The sequence below is a fragment of the Vombatus ursinus genome, unplaced genomic scaffold, assembly GCF_900497805.2.
Source record: "Vombatus ursinus unplaced genomic scaffold, bare-nosed wombat genome assembly UNPS02014181.1, whole genome shotgun sequence".
Lineage (NCBI taxonomy): Eukaryota > Metazoa > Chordata > Mammalia > Diprotodontia > Vombatidae > Vombatus > Vombatus ursinus.
Genome location: NW_020953959.1, coordinates 1,525,567 through 1,535,156, shown reverse-complemented (window position 1 = coordinate 1,535,156; position 9,590 = coordinate 1,525,567). Strand labels below are relative to the sequence as shown.

The window sequence follows — 9,590 nt, the reverse complement described above, 5'->3', positions numbered from 1 at the left end:
ATAGGGGCAGTTAGGTGGCATAGTGGATAGAGCACCGGCCCTGAAGTCAGGAGGATCTGAGTTCAAATCTGGCCTCAGACCAACTGACACTTGGCATGTACTAGCTGTGTGACCTTGGGCAAGTCACTTAACCCCAATTGCCTCACCAAAAAAAAAAAAAACATTACAATGGAGGGGAGAGGGGCATAGCGCCTGGGAAGAGGAACAGACTGGTATTTGTTTTGTTGAAATGGTGTTCAGCATCTGACTTATCTGATTTGTCTTTCCACTTAAAGGACTCTAACGACCAAAATGCCTCAAGTGGTGCCTGGTTTGCGGGTCTCTAAAAATCATAATCTTGAAAATACATCCCAAGGAAATAAAACAGTAAAGACATTGTGTAGGGAGCCCAGGAAAGAACTATAGCAACAACAAAAACAAAAAACAGAACTAAACAAAAACTGCTACCACCTTCTACGTGAACTATCTGATGATTTCAGGAAGGAAAAAAAAGTTCCTTCCAATGCAACAGATTTAAGCACCTAGTGCATGTGAGACTCTGTAATCTTAGCCTTAGTGTAAAATATACAGATAACGATCTCTAGTCTGCATCTTCTTTCTTGGGGCACATAATTTATACACTCTTGCCCTGTCCTCAAGGGGTTGGAGGACTGCCAGCTGATAAAGGAACGTGTGGGCCAGTTGAGCCTAAGAGTATTTTAGGGCATGTGAGGGATTGGCATGTGAGGCACTATGAGGGCATGTGAGGGATTGGAAAATTTTGCATTCCTCCATTTTTAACCCATTGGTAGATGGCAAAAATGGAGAGTCGAGTCATGAGAGGCAGCTTGGTAGAAGAGGTGGAGAACCTGCAACCTTGAGGTCACATGTGGCTTGGGATTTGTTCTGTGCAATTTGGATTTAGTCAATGGGCCGCACTTGAGGGCCTAGAAGGCTACATATGACCTCAAGACCGCAGGTTCCCCACCCCTGGATGGTGGACGGATAGGGTTCTGGACTGGGAGTCCGGAAGACGAGGGTTCAAATCCCCTCTCAGACACTTACCAGATGTGTGATCCCATATCTCTAGGCTTCTGTTTCTTCATTTGGAAAATGAGGGAGATTGACTGGATGGCCTTTTCCAGCTCTAATGGCAGCCAGGGAGCACAGTGCACAGAGAGCTAGACTTGGAGCCAGGATACACCTAAGTTCAAATCCTGCTTCAGATGACTACTAGCTGTGAGATGCTGAGCAAGTCTCTTAAATTCTGCCTGTCTTAATTTCCTCATCTGTAAAATAGGAATAATAATAGCACCTATTATGATGCCTATGAGGATTGTTAAGAGGACCAAATGAGAAAACATTTGTGAAGCGCTTTGCAAACCTTAAAGGGCTAATAAATAAATGCCGGTAGCTATTATGAAACATGACCTTTTCAAAAGAAGAGGGACCCATTATGTTCGTTCTCTCTCTCTCTCTCTCTCTCTCTCTTTCTCTCTCTTTCTCTCTCTTTCTCTCTCTCTCTTCCCTCAGTGAAATAAGTATACACACAGAGCTCTTGTCCCCTTCATCCCCAAGGAAGATTGATTAGTGAATTTCTAATTTAGTAGTAATTATTAAGATGAAATCAGTGCCTTTAATTTCAGTGCTGATACCCTATTTGACTTCATTAGATTCACAGGCACCTTACTTCCATCACTGATCAATGTCTTCACTGAGGTTCATTTTAGAGATGGGGAAACTGAGGCCCAGGGAAGTAAAGTGTGACCTTGAGCAGGTCATATTGGGAGAAAGGGCCAGAAGTGGGATTTGAGCCCTGCCTTCTTTGATTGCAGAAAGAAAGATCGCTCTTTCCACTGAACCCCACTGCTAGTGGCTTTCCTGCTTGAAAAGATGGCTTAACCCAATGGCAAGAGTTCTCAGGCTTTACACAAGAGAATGAAGCCAGCCACATTGGTGTCAACTTCTTAGCCCCTCCTTTAAGGAGAAGAAGCCAGAAAGACTTTGGGGGTCTGGGGGAGGAGGCAGGTAGGCTCTTATGACTAGCTATCTTCTAGTACCCATGTTGCTGGAGGAGAGGAAGAGGGCTAAGAATGAGGTCAACTGATTCCTGCTCTGTGCCACCACCACCCAGCACCCAGCACCCACCACCACCACCCCCTCCCTGGGCGTTTGTGGCTGTGAAACAAAAGGTTATTTCCTGAGTTTATCCTTCACAAATCACAAGCCAGGACCTATTTCCCCTTTTCCTAAGTTCTGGGCAAAAGTATCTTGACAGGGACCAGGAACATCTAATAGACTGTCCAAGGTTGTGAAGTTAGCTGACGATGCTTAAAATAGCTGATACGGATAGAGAATACTTTAAGATTTTGCAAAGCATTTTATGCACATTATCTAATTTAATCCTTACAGCAACCTGTGATGTGGATTCTATTATTCTACTCATTTCACAGATGAGGAAACTGAGGTCCAGAGATATAAGTGACTTGCCTAGTGTCATATAGCTGGTAGTATCAAAGGATTCAAATCCAGGTCTTTCTGACTTGAAATCACAGCTGAAAAAAGAACACATCTAAAAAATAGTGACTGAACGTAAGAGACTAGAACAAAATTTACTATATGTACAGTGAACTTAAAAAAACAAACAAACAGGACTTGTAATCATGCTATCAGACAACGTAAAAAGAAAAATGTATATTAAAGGAAGCTGGTGTGGTCAAGAGAGACCCCAGCTTTGGACCCAAGAAGAACTGGGCTCAAGTCCTATCTCTGATACATACTATGTGTTCCTAGGTAAGTCACTTAACCCCTTAGTGTTCTAGGCAACTCTTTAAAGCTACAAGTTGAAGAGAAAGTGCCAACCTGTCTCAATAGATGGAATTTCCCCACTGAGGAATTTCCTATACCATGAAATCAAAGACTCAGTTCCTATTGATATGCTATTATCAGAAGAAATAAATAGGGAAACTACATTACACTTAAAGGAACCATAGACAATGAACCAACATCAATACTGAACCTATAAGCACCAAATGACATAGCTTTAAATTTGAAAAGGAAAAGTTAACTGAATTGCAAAAAGACACAGATAGTAACACAACAATCATAGGAGATGTTAACATTCCTCTCTCAGATCTAAATGAATCTGACAGAATGATAAACAAAAAGGAAACTGTAAGACTGAAGAAAATTTTATGGCATTTTCCAAATGGAAACATTAAAGAATATACATATTTCTCAGCACTATATGATACTTTTACAAAAAAACAAAAAACTCTAGGCTATGCCCTATGGCACAGAGAGGCTAGAATAAAATTATAATTAAATGTAAAAAAGCAGAAATATGAAACATATCTTTTACAAATAATATCACAATAAAATAATAATCATGTAGTAAATACAAGCAAAACATGCAAAACTAATATAACAAATCATAGAAACAATAATAATGTAAAAAATAATTATAAAAATGAAACAATATATCAAAATTTCTGGTATGCAGCTAAATCTGACCTTACAGCAACAGTTACATCTCTGAAAACATACATTAACAAAATAGAAAAGGAAGGAGTTATTGAACAAAAGATGTAATGTCAAAATGAGAAAATAAATAAAAAATAAACACAGAGGAAAAGTTTAATATTAGAGGAGAAATAAATAAAAATGGAAAGTGAAAAGACTACAGAATTTATAAAACTAAAGGCCACTTCTTCAAAAAAAAACTAATAAATTGATAAACCTTTAGTTAACTAGTTAAAAAAAGGGGGGAGGGAATCAAATTATGAAAATTCTAAATAAACTAACAAATGTCACAACAAATAGAAGAAATTAGTATTACCAGAACCAAATATATACAATTCAATGCCAGAAATATTGAGAATTTAAAAGATGATTACCTGTAAAATATAAAACATATAAATTAATTGAACCTGAAAAAAATCTATCTTAATCCAATCTCAAAAAAAAAATGAAACTAACTATGAAGGAAAAACACCCTGGTCAGACAGATTTACAGATAAATTCTATTAAATGTTTAAAAAGCTGTTAACACCTCTGCTACACAAACTATATTCTCAAAAACTGAGAAAGAAAACATTCTACAAACTCCTTTTATGAGGCAAATATGGTTCTAACACATAAACCCAGGAAGGATAATCCTGGCAAATAGAGCAATACATGCAAATACAGCAATAGATCTCAAAATGATTAATGATAACCAAGTTAGGTTTATACTAGGGATGCAATAACAAGATAATATTAATTAACATAATCGTATTAAAAAAACAAAACCACACGATTATATCAATAGAAATAGAAAAACTTTTGACAAAGCAAAAATATTTATTCACCAAACCTTACAAAGCATAGGCAGAGATAGAGGGGGTAATTTATTTTTTTGTTTGTTTTTGTAAGGCAATCGGGGTTAAATGATTTACCTAGGGTCACACAGCTAGTGTCAAGTGTCTGAGGCTGGATTTGAACTCAGATCCTCCTGACTCCATTGGTAGTGCTCTATCCACTGTACCACTTAGCTGCCAGGTAATTGCTTAATGTTATAAAAAGTATATAGCTAAATCTAAAAGCCAGCATTAGGTGCAATGGTGAAACACTATCAATCAATATACAAGAATTTATTAAGTGCTTACTAAAGGTTAGGCACTGTGTTAAGTGATAGGGACATAAAGAAATTCAAAGTTTTTGCCCTCAAGCAGGTCACATTCTAACAGGAAGACAACTTGTTTATAATTAGGTATATGCAAAATAGCAAATGGAAGACATATTTCGATATCTCTAGAAACTGGAGGGACTAGTAAATGTCTCTTCCCGAAGGTGGCTTTTAAGCTCAGTCTCAAAGTAATTCAGGGATTCTAAGAGGTAGGAGTGAGAGCAGCAACGCTGTTCTTGAAGTAGTAATAATAAGTAGACGGTCAACATTTGAAAACAAGTCGGCTGATGTTAGATACATCGTACTATGCCGTCTCCTGGCAAGGAGGTCTCGTGGTTTTCCATTTGTTACCAAGTAAGTGGTCCTTGGTCTGTGAGGGACAGACATAATTCAGTCTACAAGTCATAAATCTGAGAGCTACCTGTATGACTATGAGGACTTTTCCTATCTCTCCTACACTTGCTGTCCCCATCTAGGCACAAGACATATCTTTCAATTTATTAATTTTTTTCCCCCAGAGCTAGAGCTACGAAGAATCTTAGAGGTTCTTGAATCTAATCCCTTCATTTTTCAGATAAGTAAACTGAGCCTCAAAGAGGTTAAATGACTTGCCCAGAATAACAGCTGGAAAGTGCCTGAAGCAGAATTCACCCTGATCCCAAGTCCAACACTCTATCTACTACACTACCAGTTCTCAAGTGTGGTCCAGGGATCCCTTAGGGGTCCACAAGAACCTTTCAAGGGATCGTTGAGACAAAAATTATTTTTATAATAATGCTGACATTTTAAATTTTACTATGGTAAATATCAATAGATATGTCCCACATAAACAAAAGCTCTTTTGGGGAGGGGTCTTCAATATTTATTAAGAGTGGAGTCCAGAGACCAAAGAAATTTGAAAACCACTGCTTCTCATTTTACTTTTTCCATTATGGGTTTCGTAGTTTTCTTTTAGTAACTTTGTATCCAGAGTTAAATTAATCTTTCACTATTTCAAATTCATGTTGTTACTATGAGTAAAATTTGTCTTTTTTCATATTTTCTACCTATGTGACAGTAGTATATAGAAATGCAATTGGAGAGACAAGAGGCAGACCTAGTTAGCCACTTTGCTCCACTAATTACTCAGTTCTAGTCATTTTGAAGAGAATTTTAAAAATTATTTGTATTTGTGTTTCCAGAGATTAGCACAGTTCCTGGCACAATGTATGCACTTAATGTTTGTAGACTAATTAAATGTTAAGCAACAGAACCATACTAGAATGGGGTCATCATGGCTTTGCCCAGGGGTACTGAAATTTAGAAGGCACTGACATCACTAGATAGAAATTTAAAATTTTAACTCTTTTAGTTAAAAATGGAAATAACGGGTCTCTTCTCCCCACCTTGTTTGGTTACATTCCAAGTGAAGTGAAGACCCCAGTCTTCCTAGTGTTTCTCTTCCCATCCCTTTGAATTTGTCTTTAAAAGTTGATTTGAAGGCATGTTTCATGAGCGTTCAGGTTGCTTGCCCAAGTTTTAAAAATTGCTAGTTAGAGCTCTGTGTGGTAGTGTGTTCTGTTTGCTAAGATTTCATTTAAGATTTTTTTCATCTGATTTCATTAAGTGAGATCAGTCGAAAATTTTCTTTTTTGGTGTTGTCTTTGTTGGGTTCTTGGAAGAAAACCATGTATTTTTTTAAGCCATTCCTGTGCTAGCATTTATATAGCCCCTGAAGTTTTACAAAGTGAGCCTAAAGAGACTGATTTAATGCTCACAATCCCTCGAGGAAGATGTTATCATTATACCGGTTTTACCGGTGAGAAATCAAGGCTGAGGAGTTTAGTGACTTGTCCAGGGCAGCACAGCTTGTAAACGTTTGAGGAGCTGAACCAAGGTCTTCTTGGCTACGGGTCCAGCTCTCTACCATGATCTGGCTTTTCTTTGAAGTTTTAGGAAAATTCTCCAGCAAGAGAATCGGATCTCAGTTAAGTCAAGTACTTTTTCTTTTTTCCCAAGTTTCTTTTCTGGCATTCTTTAACAACCTTCCCTATTTATTCTTGCCATTGAGTTGGTCACATTCTCTGTTTCTTGCATCTATTCAGGACATTTATGCTTTTGTAGGTAATCATCTATTTCATCTTGGTTATCACATTTATAGATATAATTATATAGATATAAATTTGATATTTATTTCTTAAAACATGATAAACATTCCCTAAAATTTTTTTTCACCTTTCTTTTGTGTTAGTTGGTAGAGAATCACCATAACACTAAAAAAAAAAAAAAAAAAAAAAAAAGATGGTGGACGTGCTTGGAGTCAGGACGGCCTTGGTTCAGATCCCACTTCTGACACTAGCTCTATATCTGAAGCCCTTTACCACCATAGCTCTCAGGTTCCTCATCCGCAAAATGGAGATGACAGTACCTCCTTCCATTAAGTGATGCTTAAATGAGATAACATATGTAAAATGCTTTGCATTTGTTAAAGTGCTAGATAAATGTTAGTATTACTTTCTTTCTCATTTCTCATTTTATTAATTTGCTTTCCTTCCCTTCTTTTGAATGTCTGGCTAATGTTTTGTCGACTCTGCTTGTTTCTTCAAAACAAGGTCTAGTTTTGTTTTTTAGCTTTGGGCTCAGGATAGGTCGTCAGAAGTCCTGGGTTTGAGTTTGTGCTCTGTCCCTTGTTGGCCTTATGGCTATGAGCCTCAGTTTTTTTCAGCTATAAAGTGGGGATAATAATACCTACCTAACAAAGGTTATTGGGAGAAAAGCATTTTGTAAAGCATAAAGTGCTATATAAATATGAAATACGATCCATCCTCTAAGTTCTTCTGGTAGAGAATTTGTCATTTCCCTCCCTTTCTTCTTCTTAACATAGGTACTGGGTGTCAGACATTTTTCTTTACATCCTACTTTGTCCGTATCATTTAAGTTTTGCTATATCGCGTTTATATTTGGGGTAGTAGTGCAGTGGATAGCATGCTAGGCCTGGAGTCAGGAAGATCTGAGTTCAAATTTGGTCTCAGACATTTACTAGCTGTATGACTTTGGGGAAGTCACTTAACCCTGTTTGCCTCAGTTTCATCATCAGTAAAACGAGCTGGAGAAGAAAATGATAAACCACTCCAGTATCTTTGCCAAGAAAACCCCAAATGGGGTCATGAAGAGTCAGACATGACTGAACAACATTTCTCGTATTTTTATTGGTTTTTAAATATTATGTGTTGTATTATAGGTTTCCTCTCTGATTCCAGTATTATCTTAGCAATCTGGTTGCCATTTCTAAAAATTTCCACGAGGTCAGGAAATTCTAAATTATGTTTCTGTTTTCTAATTTTGTTATACTGAGATCTGAGAATATAGAATATAAAATTTCTGCCTTTTTATGTCACGAAGTGTAACTGAGTATATCCCAGTACGTGATCAGTTTCTGTGATTGGTCCACATATATTTGGAAAGAAAATGCCTCTCCTTACATATGTTAATTAACTTTACTATACTTAATGAATCCTTCAAACTGTCCATTTCCCTTTTCAATCCGTTGTCTGCTTGCTTTGTCCTGTTCTGAGAGGACAGTGGCAAGATCTCTGATTACAATTACACTTTTGTCTATTTCTCCACACAGTTCTGTACATTTTTCAATTCTGATTATTGTTATGTTGTCTGAGACATTTGGTACTATTGAGATTCCACAGTTTAGTACATTTTTGCCATTGTTTAATTACCTATAAAATTTACGGAATGCCATGATATCATAGGAGAGCAGCCCCTAACTTATTTCTCATTTAGGCCTTATTTATTTTAATTCAATGCAGCTTTACCACCTCCCAGACCCATTCTTTTGCGAAGGCAAACTTGGTCATTTTTTGCCCCAATTCTTACCTAGCCCTAAACTACTGAATGGGTGTTGCCTCAGACAAACAGACCTAGGAAAGGCCAAGGTCTCCCACTGCATCAGGAGCTATCGCCAGCTTGCCTGACCTATGTCTTGCCATGTGAATCTGTAGGTGAGAGTGAGTCTGGTGACTTTGCACAGCTCCGCCTCACTTAAATCCAATTCACTTGCAAGTCAAGACATCACCCTCCTGATGTCACTGGTCCTCTTCAAGAACAAAGGACTGGGTGGATTGAGGGGTTCCCTTTTTAGGTTTTTCTCATTGCCTTCTCAGCATGTCTTACTGGTGTTTGCTGTTTCCCCATATTTCAGGCAGGAAATTCTTTTTTTTCAGTGATATTAGGCAAATAGAAGGACTCTCCCTTATCGTTAATATCTACCCCGCCATCTTCCTTCCCCATCGTTCTCTGCTGGTGGTTCTCACTTTCTTCTTGCCATGGCGAGTTATAAGGTAGTTCCCAATGGTTCTTGGGCCAATTGATCTCCAAGCCAAAACAATTTGAAGCTGTTCCTGCCACACAGCTCAGATCACAGGAAGGGCAGAGTTATGTCTGTAGCATCATATGGTCACGGAATCAGAACTAGCCAAGACCTTGGAGATCATTATTAATTTTGTAGATGAGGAAGCTAAGGCCCAGAGAGGGGAATTAGCTTGCTCAAGGTCACATTGAGTTAATGAATTCCAATCGCCGAAGTCTTCTTTACAGAGTTTGTAGGACGTACTGAAAACTTGTTCTCGGCCTGTGCATTATGTTGCAGTGGCCTACATACAGGTAGATGGTACTAGGGATGAGAGTCCTTTCTCTACAAAATGAGGCCTGATCTTCTTTTCCTCTGGTCACCCACTTTCTTGTATCTTCAGACTGGTTCCTCCAGAGACCAGATGGAGTTTCGATTTCAGATAGAATACAGCTTCAAGGCTCGAGTATCCGCCTACCTGAGTCTAGGCAATAAATGCTCAGGGTGGGTTTGCTCTACCCACTGGCCTCTCTTCTCATCCCACCCCCTTCCCTCAAACCTAACCCACCCCCTTCCTCCCCTCTGATCTGTGCTGGCTTCCTGTGA

At 38.3% G+C, this 9,590-nt stretch overlaps 1 protein-coding gene across 1 annotated transcript in view; it reads left to right on the top strand.

The window, feature by feature from the left end:
- The window catches only part of CD8A (CD8a molecule), an 18,442-nt gene that overhangs the window by 5,792 nt on the left and 3,060 nt on the right, over positions 1-9,590 (top strand).